This window comes from Cavia porcellus, unplaced genomic scaffold (genome assembly GCF_034190915.1).
Source record: "Cavia porcellus strain 051 isolate PalLab524CR breed Dunkin Hartley unplaced genomic scaffold, mCavPor4.1 scaffold_22, whole genome shotgun sequence".
Lineage (NCBI taxonomy): Eukaryota > Metazoa > Chordata > Mammalia > Rodentia > Caviidae > Cavia > Cavia porcellus.
Window position 1 is genome coordinate 54,683,612 of NW_026947505.1, and position 16,697 is coordinate 54,700,308.

Here is a 16,697-nt window from a genome sequence, read left to right on the forward strand (position 1 = left end):
TCATCATCTTCTAGTCTTTGTATTATTGCTGTTTGTTTTCTTGTTATTTTTAAGAAGTTTTTCATTTCATGCTCCCACCTTACAAATCTGTCCTCCAGTTCTGATAATCTATCCTTAGTTTCTTTCAAGCTGTTATGCCAGCTTTCAATAGAGTTTTTAGTTTCCTGGTAATCTCTTTGAACCTGCTTCATGTATTCTATGTTTTCTCTATTTTCTCCATCAAACAATTCTCCCCTTTTTTTCTGTTCTTCCATTCCACCATCTGTCTTTTCTTGGGCGGTGCTTAGCATTTCTCTAACTATTCTACTTATTTCTTGCTTTATTTCATTAAATACTTCATTTTTGAACTCGTCTATTAGGCTCCGGAGATACTGCTTTATGTCTATAGGTGCCATGTCGGATATTGCATGTTTTCTGTCTTTATTCTCTTTTGCATTTACCTTTCCTGCATCAGTGTTCTCAGGATTGGGGACTAAGGACCCTTTCTTGTTGCTCCCTTTTCCCATACTTTTTGTTCCTTCCATACAAGCGTCTGTAGGAGGCCCAGTTTTTTGTTTTTTTTTTTTTTCTCTTTGTCGGTTACAGTTTGTTTGAATCTGCAGGCTATGTGTTCCCGCCCACTGCAGTGTACTAGGGAGACACAGACCTGAGCAGCCTCTGCTGTGCCTGCCCCTCCAGGTCAACCTACTGAATGCTTCACTGCTAGGGTGTACCGCCAGGTGCAGGGACCTGATTTGGGCTAGCCTACTGGATCTTAGTCCGCGGCGTCACCAGGCCAAGCGCTCCCCACCACTCCCGCTTGAGAGGGGAATATGCGACTAAAGTCACTGCAGCGTCCTGTTCCGACTAGTCTGCTCATTCCCAGAATGTCCTCTGTTGGAGCCTCCTATTCTATGAAAGGGTCCCCATTCTCTCACTCACCGCAGGTCGATGCAGGGCTCCCTGCCATGAATACTTTTTTCTGTTGCCTTTTCACTTTGATTTACAGGACACCATTCTACATAGTCCACTTTGACCTCTTATATTCTGGCAATAGGGAATCATGTAAAAAGTCATTCATATGAAATAATGCAATTAGGAAGAATCAAGCTAATCTAACTCTTTCAGGAAGTCAGTTTAGTGGCTGGTCACTAATCTGTATGCTTCCTAAAATGGAATTAGGTTTTCAAAATGTTGTAGGTGGGTGTTGCTTTTTAATTTATCAAATGTTTAGTGTTGAGCTAGTGCATGTTAAGCAGAGTCCTAGGAACTGAGAACAAAAGTGATGCTTTCTCGTTCTCAACACCTAGCTCCATTTTTTTCAGACTTAAATAATTTTCATGCATCTGTTGAGAATTTTGCAACAATAATATACCTCTTTAACCAAAATGTATTTATTTTAAATTAACTCCCTTTAATTTTACTTATTTATTGTGTTGGTACTAGGGATTGAATTTAGAGCCTTTGCACTGAGCTACATTTCCAGCCCTTTTAAGAAAAATTTTGAGACAATATCTCTCTTAGTTGCCCATTTTGCTTTCAACCTTGTGATCTTCCTGCTTAGCTTCCCAGATTTCTGGGATTTTTTTTAAAAGTAAACTCTGTCACCAATATATGTAGAACATAATGATTAGAAAATATCATGTAAAGTGTTTATTTTTTGTCTACAAACTTTCTAAGTGCAAGCTCTCTCTTTTAAAAGGAAAATTAACCACCCAATAGAGAGATGTTGAAGACATGCTGGCACAAAATTAAAACTTCTTCCCTAATGTAAAATATTAAAAGGAAATAACCCTTACATCATGCAATTCCATATTTAGTGGTGTGTCAGTGTAAATACCACCAGTGGTAAGTGCTTTACATTTTGGGAGCCAGCCTAGTGACCCATGTAAATAAATCATCATAATACAGTTTCATTAGTGCTACATAAAGGTATTCCAGAGCACTCAGGAGGACATATAGAAATAGATGAGTTCTTTATGGAGGAGCATATCTGGGAGTTATTTTAGAGGAAATCAATATTTGAGCTATTTGTTGGAGAATAAGGGTAAATTCCAGGAATAGAAGAAACAGAGGATTTAGGCAGAGTGAACTACATAAGCAAAGGTACAATTGTGAGAGCAGTTTGATACTGCTGTACCAGGAGGAAGGAAGGGTGAATGGAGATCCAGGGACAAGTATTATTCTTTTGGGGATGGAGTTATATCAGATATCAGAAGTGTTTCTTTGTTTATTTGTTTGAGGAGCATAGGACGGTTTTATTACCCAGAATTTAAAAAACACACACTCAAAGGAAATGGAGGATGACCCTGAAGAGGGGCATGATATGCTCTGAAGTTGGGAATGTTTATGTGTTTTGGGGGTAGAAATATGTGGGTTTGGGAATCTATAGATAGCCCAGGCTCAATTTACAAGTAAAAGGCAATAGCCCATGTACATACAAGAGAATGGCCCATTTTACAGAAGAATGGTCATAGGAATCACAGAAGATGTGACAGGAGCTATTCACTGGTGGAGGCAGGGTCACTCAGCAGCACTCTGCTGGTCTTCAAGTGCCACAGAAGGGCTTCCAACCACTCAAGCTTGTCTTCAGGCTGGATACTGGAAAACTACAAGAGATGATAGTAACACCATAGCTGGATGATATGAGTCCAGAACCTGCCCTCTACAACTTCTTGCACACCATAGATTCAGTGGTGTATGCATCTTTTTGCAGCCATTATATTTGTTCAGCCTTGTCCAGTTAGCTAGAAGTTGAATTTATGTGATGTGGGAAGTCCCACTTCCACCAAGTGTCTCCTCAAATTCAAGAATAGTACCAACCCATTGATAGGCATTGCTCCATTGGAAAAAATGTAGAGATTCAGTTGTCTCTGCATCTTTGGAAAACTCCAGCCCAGAGGAAGTCATCAGAAATCCAGAGCCAGGCAAACACCAGTGGAAAGCTGATGAGATCCTGAAGGAGGAAATACATTTGCTAAAGACCTGAATAACAAGAGCTGAGCATGATGGCACATAGCTGTAATCCCAGCACTTGGGAGCCTGAGGCAGAGGATTGCTGCAAATTTGAGGCAAATAAGGGCTACATAGTGAGTTCAAGTCCAGCCTGAACTACATAATAAAACCTTGTCTCAAAAAGCAGTGAATGGCAAGGGATCAATATGAGAAAAGACGAAGGCTGAAGTCACAAGGATGATGCAATCAGTGATGTGGTGATCACCATATCATCACAGGTCCATAGTAGAGGTGAGGGCGTGAAGCCTCTCTAATTGGGGGCATTTATATTTGAAAAATAACACAAAATTATGAAGTCAAAATTAGATACTCTCTTAGGTGAGATTTCCTAGAAGCAGAAGCCTGAAATGTAGATCCTTGTATTAGTGGTTTATTGAGGGTAGTCTCTCTTGGGAAGTTGGGTGGAAGTGAGAGACACAGATTAGGGGAGGAGGCTCTGCACAATGGGGTGATTTCAGAAGACATCTGTCCTCAGTATTACTTCACGTGTAGTTCTCTTTACAAGGCAAGGGCATTTATGCCTCCGCATCAGTCAGTCACTGGGAATGGTCCAGTCTCCAGGAAAGGGGGTCTCCCCTAGGCCTGAGCAATCTGCAACAGAAGGGTACAGGTGTGGTCTTTGTTAATCACTCTCTGCAATAGCTAGAAAATGGGCACTGTTATGGCTTAGATCTAGACTGTCTAAGCAAAGCCTCACATGTTCATAGGCAGGGCTTTTGAAAAGACGTTAGGTTATGGAGGCACTATGGCTGATTTGCTTTTAGGAAACAGGATTTGGTTGGAAGAGGTGGGGCACTGAAGGGTGTGTCTCCTTCCCCACCTCCTCTCTTCTCTCTCAGCTTCTGGCCACCATGGTGCGAGTACCTTTCTTCCATGGGTCCTTCTGCCATGCCGTTTCTGCCCTGGAGCCAGATGACTGTGGACTGAAACCTCTCAAAATCAGGAGCTCAAGTAAACCTTTTCTCCTTTAGTTACAGGTTGGGTGTTATGTCTGAGTGATAGAAAAGTGACTAAGAAAGTCACCCTGGTTTGCTGAAAGGAGCAGAGCAGATCAATAGCTATTGTTATAGGTACAAAAATAAAGAACAGGAGTAGTCATTTTAATTTTTTAACATTTGGTAAATACCATAAGTTTCACACAGTCCAAAAATAAATTTCTCCTAATTTTTTATTTTACTATCTTTGATTACATCTTCATATGATAGCAATGCAGTTTTCTTCTTCTTGCCTAATTCCCCTAGATAATGTTTGGAGTGCTATTTTGAACAGAAGTGGTGATAAGGGACATCCTTGTTTTGTTCCTGGTTTTAGAAGGAAAGCTTTTGGTTTTTCTCCATTTAACATGATGTTGACAGTAGGTTTCTCACAACTAGCTTTTATCAAAGTGTGACAAGGTCCTTCTCTACCTATTTTCCTTATTGTTTTTATCATGAAAGATGTTGACTTTTAAAAGGCTTTTTTGCATATATTGACATCAGGTGATTCTTTTTCCTTGCTTTGGTTTATGTGATGTATTACATTTATTGATTTGCAAACTTGAATCCTTAGAATGAAGCCTCTGTGAACTTGATGTATGAACTTTTTGATGGTTCACTGCATTCTGTTTGCCAGTATTTTTTTGTGTGTGGTTATTCTTTCTTTTGATGCAAATACATACTGAATGTATCTAAATAAATATCCATCACAGAACACTTAATGGTAAACAAGCTATATGACAGTTCAAGCAAGAGAAGTTGCCTCTCAAAGGATAAGCTCAGAACAAAGCAAATACGAGGCCTCTGTTTACGTTGGCCTTGGTTCACTGCAGTGAACATGGTAACAACTAGGGGATGAAGAGTAGAGAAGAAACAGAGCACCCAGGGAGCCTTTGATAATCATCATCATTTATCTTGTTTTCTAAATGAGATTTGAACCCCAATTTCAAAAAAAAAGGATACAAATTAAAACAAAAATATATCTGTACAATTCTTTACTCCGGGAACTGTTTGTTCTGCATGGAAGTCAGAACTTAGGGAGTGATTTGTCATCACAGACCCCCAACTTGATGTGTAATATCTAGATCAAGAGAAAAAGAATATGAAGAAATTCCAAGGGAGTGTGATCAAGGAACCAGTGGAATTACTTACAGAGATTTCCTAAAACGTGTAAGCCCTACCGACTGCCCAGGGAGATGCTAATAGTTGCTCCAGCGCCAAATGCCTGAAACCTCAAGATGGCAGCTAGAATATAAAAGCCCCATCACCCAGTGAGCCAATCACTTCTCCAATCAAGGGACAGAGAAAAATAAGTGGGAGTGCAGGGAAGGTTGTTTCATCAGAGATCATCAGGAAGAAAGCAGGTCTGGTGGCAGCCACGGCATAGCTTTGCTAGTCTCCAACAGGGCCAGATCTCCTGTGAGCGCCCAGGGCCTGTGCGATAATGTTAGCAGCACCGAGAGTAACACTTGAATTATGCAGCGAGTCTACAGATCACTGATTATTACACTATCAATCTCCCTGCCCTGCCTATGAGAGAACCCAGATGATCAGCCTGTGACAGGTGCTACTGTTAGCTACTTGGGAACTAGGGAGGAAAAGAAATTACAAGTGAAACTTCTGCAATTAGCACTTCTTGTTCCAGCCTGAGCTAGAGTAAGTGTGTCTGACTAAATCACCTGCATTAAATAACATTTAAAACGTGGTAACTTCAGCACATTATGAATATGAAATGTCCCCTACCCCAGCTCCATTTACTGCAGTGCACAGTCTTCTGTCGTTCAGCCAGGGGAATGGGTAGCATGTGCCAGATGTTATACAGGCATTTATTTCTCCGAGACAGCTGTCAGCCAGGAGAATTCATCTTCTGCTAGGACCTCTGTCCCAAGCTTCTGGGAAAACAGTGAATTGGGCTTGACAAGGGAAGCAGCTATGTGATCCACTAATTAAATGCAAAACATGAAAATGTACTGTAGAGTGTATTCCTTTCTGCTCTTTTTCATGGGAGAAAGACCTAAAGATAATTAACAAAAATACCTATCCCTTCAAATTCAAAGGCAGTTTTTAAAAAGGGTGTGAGCAAACAATAAAGAAATAAAATAAGACAAACTCCCAACACTCTTGAAGTAAGAGTCCATCGCTGACGGATGTCTAGAAGTCAGGGCGGGAAAGGATGACAGAAAGCCAGAAGTAACCAGCCACAAAAGTGCCTTGCAGAATCCACAACAGGGTTCTCCATTTCCAAGGCCAAGTAGTTGTTCCCAGTAGGTTAAAAATTTTCTAGTAAGAAGAAAACAAAACAAAAATAAAAACCACTCCAGAAAAGGGATAAAGGGAAGAGGGACACTGTAGAAAGTCAAGCCGCTGACCGCCGGTGGATTGATTACAAAGAGCCCACACTGAAGCTGGCCCAGATAGATCCTCATCTTGGTGCTGTCACTTTAGATCTCATTGGCTGATGCAGCTCAGATTCTAGTTATCCTCTGGTTCCAGATAGATGGCCTGGCTCTTTTGGTACAATCTTTTATCTTTGTACAGCTTGCCATCTTCTATCTGAGCCTCTAAGCTCTGGGCTGGAGATTCTGCAGGTGGGGCAGGCTCTTTGTGTGTGGGAGAAGATGGGGTTGCTGGTCTCTTGGGTGACTTAGGCTTATTTAATGTTCTAAGATCCTCCATAATCTGGCCATCAGCTACCATAGTTTAGCTGAGCAGGAGCAGGTTTTCTTCTCTTGTCTCAGATGGGGACAGGATCATTTGGTCGCCTCTGCAACTTCCTGGTCATGATGGATTTCACTTCCATAGCCTCCCCCTCAGTTCCATGGTTAGCTTTTCATTTTCAATCATTTTCCTCTTTTCTTCTAGCTCAGATTCTCTTTCAGCTTAACCTTCTTGTCTTCAAGATTTTTCACTGCTGCCTTCTTTTCTTTAACATAATTTCTTTCCACTGGTCATTATTTGCATCATTTTGTTTAGTCCGGCTGGCTTTTGTTGTCATTGTTGTTGGTACCAGGAAATCAAACTCACAACCTCACGCTTGCCAGGTAGGCACCATGGTGCTGAGCTGTATCCCTGGTCCTATCTATTTATTAGTAATATCTTATTATTTATATTTTTTATGAACTTGCCAAATGACTTCGTGAAATGTTTTATTTTCTCCTCTGATATCATTTCAAATCATCTGGATGTGTACCTGTTAGTTCTCTCCCTTTTGATACCCCAGGGATCAACTTCGGGGGAGTTGGTAGTTTTTAAAGGCATTTTGTTGGTTTGTCTTCTCATGTTCCTGTTTGTTTTTTAGGTTTGTGGGCTAACTGTAGTGGAGAGCTTTGTTGCTAGTGTGGAGATCTCTTCAGTTTATGTCTGCTTTTCACTGGCGTCTTCTGGGCATGGCTACTGTTAGCCTTTCCCTCTGTCTCAGGATCCAGCACCTCTGCTTACTTGGCATGGGACACTGTGGTGTATTTGACCCAGTATCCACTTTTTCAGGAATATTGTTAATGACTCCGAGGAAATCCAGATATTGGCATCCCAAAAAAACCCAATTAATAGTAACAGGTACATCATCTTGGCTATAGTAGTAAAACCAGCACAGATTATCATATCAGCACAAACCCTAAGGACCACTAAGGTATCGCACTTACTCATAAAAAAGGAAGTGGGGAATCAGAGAAGGAAAAAAGAAAAACATTTGAGAAATTAATCAATGGGTATGAGAAGGAGGAGAGAAAAGTGAGGTAAGTGGTCATATTGAAGAGTAAAAGAAAGATCAGTGAACTAGACAGTAGTTGTAAAAAAGAATGAACAGGAAAAAAACAATGAAACAGAAGAAAAAGACAAAGAGAAAAATACAGGAAATCAAAGAAGGATAATAAGAAAAAGAAAATAGTTACAAGAAAAAAAAAAGAAAGAGAAGAAAGTAAATGAGGGGATGGGAAAAGAAAAACCCCACAAACTTGTACAAAATGCAATGAGAGTAAAATAAAAATAATTAAAAGTACAAAAATTTAAAAAGACTGAGTCAAAAGAAAAAATTCCTGTGTTTTTGAATGAATGATATCTGTCCAAGATAGTCAGTCTTGGAATCCAGGCATTTTCTCTGTCAACATTTAGGCCATCGGGTTTTGAGGCCCCCTTCCTGCACCCGCGGCTCCTCTGGTGTCCTCTCCTGACTCCTTACAATCCCACCCAAGGGCGTCCCTGATCCTGTTGGTAGCTGGGAAATGCAAGCCGTCCTCTGATCTCTGCTGGACTCAGGCTGCAGGGCGAGTGTGCGAGTGGACTGTTGTTCCTAACATCGACAGTCATGGCACCTAGTTGCCCTCTTCCCTGCTCAGGTGCTGTCATCGTCCAGAACGATGGCTGGTGGGTTAGTCCTCATCTCTGCTGCCTCGTGCCAAAGGGAAGCAAAATATACAGCTGGCTCCAAGTTGGTGGATGGTCTTGCCCTTGCTTGGGAAGGAGGGGTCACCCTGCCCTCTGGCACAGGTAGACACACTCAGGCCATTCCACATGGCCTGCTTGTTCTTGAAATTTTCCGTATTTTGTACATGTATTATGTAATCTTACGAATTTATTGAGAATAGTTTCTCTCATGATCAACCTTTTCTTCACTGTGTTTTACCATAAGAAAGTGGAAGCCAAAGAAAGTAATACTGGATAATTTTTTGGTGTGAATGTTGGAAGGCTCGGATGGCTAAGGGTAGAATGCTTTAGGATAGTGTTTTTAACTTTTAGACCATTTAGTGTACTTCTAGATTATTTTGCCAGCTTTTAACATTTTTCAGTTTCTAGAGGTTTGTCCACTTGTCAAATCATGGATTCGTTATACTGATTCTCTGTAAAATGGTATTATTTGCTTGCTTATACAGAAATAAAAAACTAGGTATAAATGTAAAATTTGTTTATTTCACAGCCTTCAATATTTGAAGATCAAATTATCTTAGATTGGGGAGAAAAGAATTTTAGATTTGCAGACAACACTAACCTACTCTGCAGTGTAGAAGCTTGCCTTTAATATGATCTTTTGTGAAATTTATTTAGCCATTAATTGAAAGCAGAAAATGTTAGTTATGAATTACAATTTTGACCTATTTATTTCCTTTATTTTTTTATCTTCTTCCTTTGGTGTTGTAGGTCAAACTCAGGGCTTTGTGCTTTCTAAGTAAGTGTGCTACCACTGAGCTAACCCCAGCCCTCTTAGCTTGTTTTCTTAAATTTTATTTTCAATGTGTAATCCCTACCCTCAAATGCATATTGTATTTTCTTATGTTTTCTTGTGTTTTATTATGTTTATTGCACACTTAATTTTTTAAATAAAATCATTTAGACCAGGCTGCAGCAATGTATAAATTTTACTGCTGTGTACTCTATTTCCCATCTTTTCCTCTTTCTCATATACATTGTATTATTAATTTCTTTTGGTAGCTTAGTACTCTAATATTAATGTGCTACAGAATCTTTTTTAATTTTTAAATTTGTATTTTAAATTTGTATTAGTAAATGTTTGCAATACATAGTGATTTTTCATTCAGGATGGGGAGTTGTGTATGTAACACATCTTAATTCTTCTCACTTCTCTATACCCCCCTTCTTTGCCCCAAGATTTGACTTTTCTCTAGATGAATATAAACTGGTGAACATTCCAGTGTAATTAGTTTGAATTGAAACCCTTTATTCTTACTTGGAATATAATTTTAGGTCACTTCCATTCAGTTAGGCGCACTGTTCTACATTTAGCTTTGTCCTGTGCTAAATGCTGATACTGATGGCTACCGTCCAATCTGGGCTTGCAGGTTTCAAAGCAACACGATAGGTCCATACTGCATGTCCTCGTGGCTGCAGAGCACTTCTTGGAGAAGGTGTTCCTGGAAAAAGAAGTGCGGCTGCTCGTTTGGCAACAACACCACATGGATAAAATTATAAACTAATTTTAGACAAGGAAAACAATGACATCACCAGTTGTTGTGATTTGGTATGAATTAGTGGACAAACTGAAATGATAATAAAAGGATGTTATAGGTTTTTAAAAAAATGGCTAGCTACCACATTAGCCTGAAAAATAAAAATACTGAATTAAATAGTTCTATTATAACTCACCTGAATAAACTTTTCTCCAAGGCCAAATTAATTCATAACAAGGGAAGCCAATTTTAATGAAGTGGTTGATAATTACAATGAAATTTTGTTAGTTTAAATAAAAAAATATGAAAGCAAATGGGGTTGTCAAGTACATTAATCTGATTCATATTTTTTTTCACATTCATCTATGAATTCAAAACAAGAAGGGATGACCACCGCTCTATTTTTTTTTTTTTTTTTTTGTACCAGGGAACGAACTCACGACCTCACGCTTGCCAGGCAGGCGCTTACGCTGCAGAGTTATATCCCCAGCCTTCATTCATATTTTAATCTGATTTACATTTGATTACTGAAATATTAAAGAATAATCTCTTGAGGGGAAATGAATACTTTCAATTCTAGTGTCATTGTTTCTAATAAAAATATTCAATTTTTAAAAATTTATTTTATTTAAAGAAAGAATAAACAAAACAGAAAAAGGGTAGAAATAATACATATCTTCAAAGGAAAAATAAACAGTAAGAAATCCCTAGCTGATAATTACATACTGTCCTCTTACAAATAGTTGTTAAAGTTACAAAAATGAAGCATACAAAGTGGACATTCAAACAGCGAGACTGCAAACAGTTCTGTTCAACTATCCAACAAAAACTTAATAATATGGTTAACAATCCTATACACTTAAACATACATATACTTATCCATATCTTCATGTATGTTAAGATTAAACAAACCAAAGCAGGCTAAAATCACTCTGAACAAAGAATAATAGTATTGCTGGATTTCACATCATGACACTACGGGATCAGCACGGGGGACTGTAGTGTCTCTTTTTCTTCAAAGTAGTTGTTCATTTCATCATGCGTTATAAGTTCTCATAAACTGTTTATAGAATCTACGCATGCATGAGTCTCTACATGTATTTCTATCCTTCCTATATTAGAGGGAGAAACAAAAAGAGCAAGACAAAACAAAACATATTCCAATAAACACATGAAACAAAAAAGTCATATAAAACCACAGTACAGGTGATCCACAATGGTTACTGTGTTGTCTCTTGTTATTGTCAATAGAATTGTCTATATCATCAGGCATAGTATAACTGAACATAGCAGTACATAACAAAATTAATAAAAACAAAACATTGTAGATAGTATAAAACTTCAAAAGCAGGTAATAAGCAAACCAAAATTGGTATTGTAGTGAATCTTGTCATCTTCAGTGTAGTTGCTTATACTCTCAGACTTGATACTATTAATTGTAACAGTTTTAAATAAACTCTGTCGATACCAAACAGCAATCTAACAAACCAGATTCAACTAAGATCAGTCATGGTAAAACAGTAAAAGTTATACAAGACTTCAGACTAAGTTAATAGGGAATTAAGGATGATTACCATACTATTTATCCTGCTATTTTTGGGGTAGCTGCCTGTGCCCTCAGATCTAGTGCAAGTAGACAAACTGGGATAGAATATAATCTATCTAAAGAGAATGGTGTAAGTAATGTGGATTTTAAATCCCGATACACTATTAACAATATCGATATCCTCTGCCTTCTTTTTTATATTATTCCTCCCCTTTCACTCCACAGGGTGCACTGTGCATTTCTGGGTCCCAGCAACTTCCTCAGTTTTTAGATTGAGGGGGTAACCTGCTATTTACCTAAGTGATTCTGAACCTTCTCCCTCCTGGACTTGATCTCCAGTTGCATTCCTTTACCTGCAAAACCTGTCTTTCCAACCTATCTGCAGGTGCTGATCAAGTTGCCCCTATTACTCTCTGGTTCCCTGTCACAGAGCATTGTTTTCTCATATTTGATTTTCGGTCTGTAAACCTTTTTTCAGGTTAATTATATTTTTTATATAGAGCATCTCAGTGGACCCTGCCTCCTGTTCTACTCTGCCTGTGTTTCTTTTTTTCTTCTCTTTTTTTTTTTAGTGTATCCAGGCCATCTATATTAGAGATTATAGCCAACCTTTTCTGCCTCATTTCTGTTGTGCTATTTTTCTGCCATTAGTTGTCTGCTTTTCTCCTTCATTCCACTGTCTGCTCCATTCATTGAGGCCTCTCTGCCACTGTTCCTGAAATCCTGGTACTTTTTTCTCTCTCTAGAATGTCCTTCAGTATTCTCTGTAGGGTTGGATTGGTGGTCACGAATTCCCCCAATTCTTGTTTGTTTTGAAAGCATCTTGTTTCTCCATTAATTTTTAGAGACAGTTTTTTAGGGGGCATCAATCTGGACTGGAGGTTATTTTCTTTCAGGGCTTGGAATACTTTGCTCCAAGCTCTTCTTGATTTGATGGTCTGTGTCGAGCAGTCTGCTGTGATTTTGATGGATTTTTCTTTATAGGTGATCTGTTTCTTTTCTCTGACAGCTTTTAATATTCTGTTCTTATATTGAATTTCTGGGATCTTGATTATTATATGTCTGGGTGTAGCTCTGTTTTGGTTGTAGGTGGCTGGAGTTCTGTATGCCTCATATATCTGAGTATCATTTCCTTTTCCTATGCTTGGGAAGTTTTCCTTAATTATTTCTGTGATTAGCTTTTGTATTTCCTTTGTTTTTACTCCTGCTTCTTCATTCACATTCTTTAGTCTTAAATTATAGATCCTTTTGTCATGTTCTAGCTTTTGTATTGTTATTGCGTGTGTTTCTTTGTTATTTTTAAGAGATTTTTCCTTTCATGACCACACATTGCAAACCTGTCTTCAAGTTTTGGTAGTCTATCCTTAGTTTCTTTCAAGCAGTTTTGCCAGCTTTCAATGGAGTTTTTAATTTACTGGTAATCTCTGAATCTGCTTCATGTATTCTAGGTTTTCTCTGCATTCTTCATCGAACGTTTCTCTCCTTTTCTTGTGCTCCTCCATTCTTCCGTCTGTCTTCTTTTTTTTTTTAAATTTTATTTAAGGAGAAAAAAAAAGCAGAGAAAGGGTACAAGTTATACAGATTTACAGAAAAAAATGAACAGTAGGAAATCACTAGTTAATGGATTACATTTTGTCATCTTAGAAATAATTGTTCAAGTCACAAAATTAAAGCTTGTAAAGTGGACATTCCAACAATGATACTGCAAACAGTTCTGTTCAATGATCCAATAAAACTCAGTGATATCATTTTCTATCTTATACACTTAAATATACATGCAGTTATATAGTTTAGAGCACTTTCTTTTCCTCTCTTTTGTACAATGACTATTACACATTTTGGGTTTCATTGCTCCCACGGTTCTTATTACTTTTTTGGAAGAGAGTAAAACCAAATGTGACATAACAGAACAGAGTCAATCAAATCAAAAGGGTGGACATAATAGATAATGTAAAAACATAATACAAGGTGATCAACAGTCGTTACCATAATGCCTCCCGCTATCTCTAATAGAATTGCCTATATCATTAGTTATAATAAAATTGAACAAAACAGTAAAGAACAAAACCGACAAAACCAAAACATTGGAGACATTGTAGGTCTTCAAAAGTAGATAAAAGTCAATGAGAATGGGCGTCTTAATGAATCTCATTATCTTCACAGCTGTTGCCTAAACTTTCGAACCTGATACTATCCAGCAAAACAGAATAGGGGAATATCAGTCAAAAACAAGATGGTGAGAGTAATACAGGGCTTTAAATCGAGATAATGGAAAGTCAAAGTGGGTTACTATAATATATCCTGCTATTTTTATTTATTTTTCCCTTAATTAAAAGGATAAAAATAAAAAAGTAAATAATGGAGTGGAGATTGAGATAAAAGAGGGCATAACAGCAAAACAGCGCAGATCAAAACATAACCATTTAAGCAGAATAGTGTTTCACCACCAGATAATCCTGACCTAAAAGTAGTTACCATATTGTCTCTTTCCTTGAAATCCTTGAGTACAACTTCGTATACTGTAGCATTAAATATATCAAAACAATGTAAAACCATTTAAGAGAATGACAGCATTACAGGGTATTTAGAATCGACTAACAGAAAATGAACAATGGTTTCTGTATAATCTCCTTGTCTTTAAAAGGTTTTTGCTTATACTATCGTAGATAATAAAATCCAATAAGATACAACCTATTTAGACCAATGGAGACAGAAGAACAAAAGCTTGATGAGACTTCAAAACAAGATGATACTAGATCTGTATTACCTATTAAGGTGTCATTTTCTCCAAAATAGCTGTTCCTATCATCCAATCTTCTCTGCCTCATTTCTGTTGAGCTCTTTTTCTGTCAGTAGCAGTCAGTTTGTCTTCTTCATTTTGTTCTCTGCTCCATTCGTTGTGGCCTCCCTGCCACTATTTCTGGATTCTTTGTATTTTTCTTTTTTTAGAATATCCTGCAATACTCTCTGTAGAGTTGAATTGGTGGTTGCAAATTCCCCCAGTTCCTCTTTATCCTGGAAGCACCTTGTTTTTCCATCAATTTCCAGGGACAGTTGTGCAGGATATCTCAATCTTGGCTGGAGATTATTATCTTTCAAAGCTTGAATTATTTCCCCCCACGCTCTTCGTGATTTGATGGTTTGTGCAGAGAAATCTGCTGTAATTTTGATGGGTGTTCCCTTGTAAGTAGTCTGTTTCTTGTCTCTGACAGCTTTTAATATTCTGTTCTTGTATTGAATTTCTGGAATTTTTATTATTATATGTCTGGGTGTTGCTCTGTTTGGGTTGTAGGTAGCTGGGGTCCTGTATGCCTCATACATCTGAGTATCTTTACCTTTTGCTAAATTAGGAAAATTCTCCTGGATTATTTCTGTGAGTAGCTTTTGTAGTTCATTTGTTTGTGTCCCTACTTCTTCTTTTATGTTCTTAATCCTTAAGTTATGGATCCTCTTATCATCTTCTTGTCTTTGTATTATTGCTGTTTCTTTGTTATTTTTAAGAAGTTTTTCATTTCATTCTCCCATATTACAAATCTGCCCTCCAGTTCAGATAGTCTGTCCTTAGTTTCTTTCAAACTGTTATGCCAGTTTATGATAGACTTCTTAGTTTCTTGGTAGTCCCTTTGAACCTGCTTCCCATATTCTATGCTTTCTCTGTTTTCTCCATCAAACAGTTCTCCCCTTTTTTTCTGTTCTTCCATTCCACCATCTGTTTTTTCTTGGGTGGTGCTTAGCATTTCTCTAACTATTCTGCATACTTCTAGCTTCAGGTCATTGATAACTTCATTCCTGAATTGATCTATGAGGCTCTCTTTATGGCGCTTTATGTCTATTGGTGCGGTGTCCGCTATTACCTGTTTCTCAGAATTGGGGGCCGAGGAGCCTTTCTTGTTGCTGCCTCTTCCCATATTCTCTGTTCCTTATATATGCAAGCTTACATAGGAGGCTCAGCTTCCCTCCCTGTCAGCCACAGCCTGATCGAATTGCGCAGGTTAGGTGTTCCCGCCCACCGCAGCGCACCAGGAAGTTCCAGACCAGGCAGCCTACGCGGGGCCTGCCCCTCCCGGCCACTGTTAGGCTCTGGGATCTGGGTTGGGCCAGCCCATTGGGTCCGCCAGCAGCATCACGCAGGCTAGGCACCCCTCACCAATCCCGCCTGAGAGGGGGATGTGTGGCTGAAGTTGCCACCGCGCCCTGCTCCCACAGGATTGCCCGGGCCCAGAATGACCTCTGCTGGAGTCAAACTGTGGTAGAGTGTCAGTTTCTCTCACTCACCTCACCACAAGCCAGTGCACGCCTCCCTGCCCGTCCTGTTTTCGACTCCGTTCGCAGACCCCCGTTCTCAGAGCTTCCGCGCGTCTCTCTCCTTGCCGAGCTGACGTAGAGGCAGCCGCCGCGCAGCGGGAAACCCAAATCGCAGCTTCCAATGGCGCAGGCTCCAGCCTCCACACTGAGGCTTTTCTGTTCCTATTTTAGCACCAGGACTGCATTCCAAGTTGGTTTCTCTCAGCTCAGTTCGTTCCTGAGTCAGCAGAGCATATCTCCACCGGCTTATGTCTCCTTACTCCGCACCCTTCCTGACTTCTGAGCCGAGTCTTTCAGAGAGCCTCCGTAGTAGCTGTTATCTGTCTGCCATGTTCTCCCGGAAGCCCGTCTGTCTTCTTGAAAGATGCTTAGCATTTCTTTTATTAATCTACTTATATCTTGCTTTACTTGATTAAATATTTCACTTTTGAGCTCGGCTATGAGTTCCCGAAGATTCTGCTTTATGTCCACTGATGCCGTGTCTGATATTGCATGTTTGCTGCCCCCAGTCTCTTTTGTATTTACCTCTCCTGGATCAATGTTCTCAGGGCTGGGGGCTGGGGATTTTTTGTTTGTTTCTTTCTCTTGTCATGTTTTTGGTTTCTTCCATACAGGTGTATAGTGGAGGCTTTCCTTGTTGGTTATGGTTCTTCTGAAGCCCACTGGCTAGGATTTTCTGCCCTCTTCAGTTTGCTGTTGGTCACTGAGGTGCAAGCAGGGGTGAGGTATGCTGGCCCCTCCCCTTCAGGTCAGTCAACCTGCGGGGGCCTTCACTGCGTTAGAGTGCACTCTGGGACGACTTACTGGGTCCCGGCCAGAGGCATGACCCAGGCCAAGCATATGCCACCAATCTGTTCTGGGATGGAACAATTGACTGAAGTCACTGCTGTTCCTTGTTCCTGCCTGTCTGGCCTGATTCCAGCATGTCGTCCAGCTGGTGCCCCTTTCCCGTGGGAGGGTCTTATTCCCAGCACTCAC

At 39.4% G+C, this 16,697-nt stretch overlaps 1 long non-coding RNA gene and 1 pseudogene across 1 annotated transcript; both read right to left on the reverse strand.

Annotated features, from left to right (window-relative positions):
- Nucleotides 1–3,570: 3,570 nt before the first annotated feature.
- Nucleotides 3,571–8,273, reverse strand: LOC100728967 (sin3 histone deacetylase corepressor complex component SDS3-like; annotated as a pseudogene).
- Nucleotides 8,274–10,476: 2,203 nt separating this feature from the next.
- LOC134472136 (uncharacterized) lies at nt 10,477–16,408 on the reverse strand. Its single transcript, XR_010042000.1, has 2 exons — nt 15,690–16,408; nt 10,477–12,931 (listed from the first exon to the last, which is right to left on the reverse strand). It is a non-coding gene; the product is annotated as an uncharacterized LOC134472136 (long non-coding RNA).
- Nucleotides 16,409–16,697: the final 289 nt, after the last annotated feature.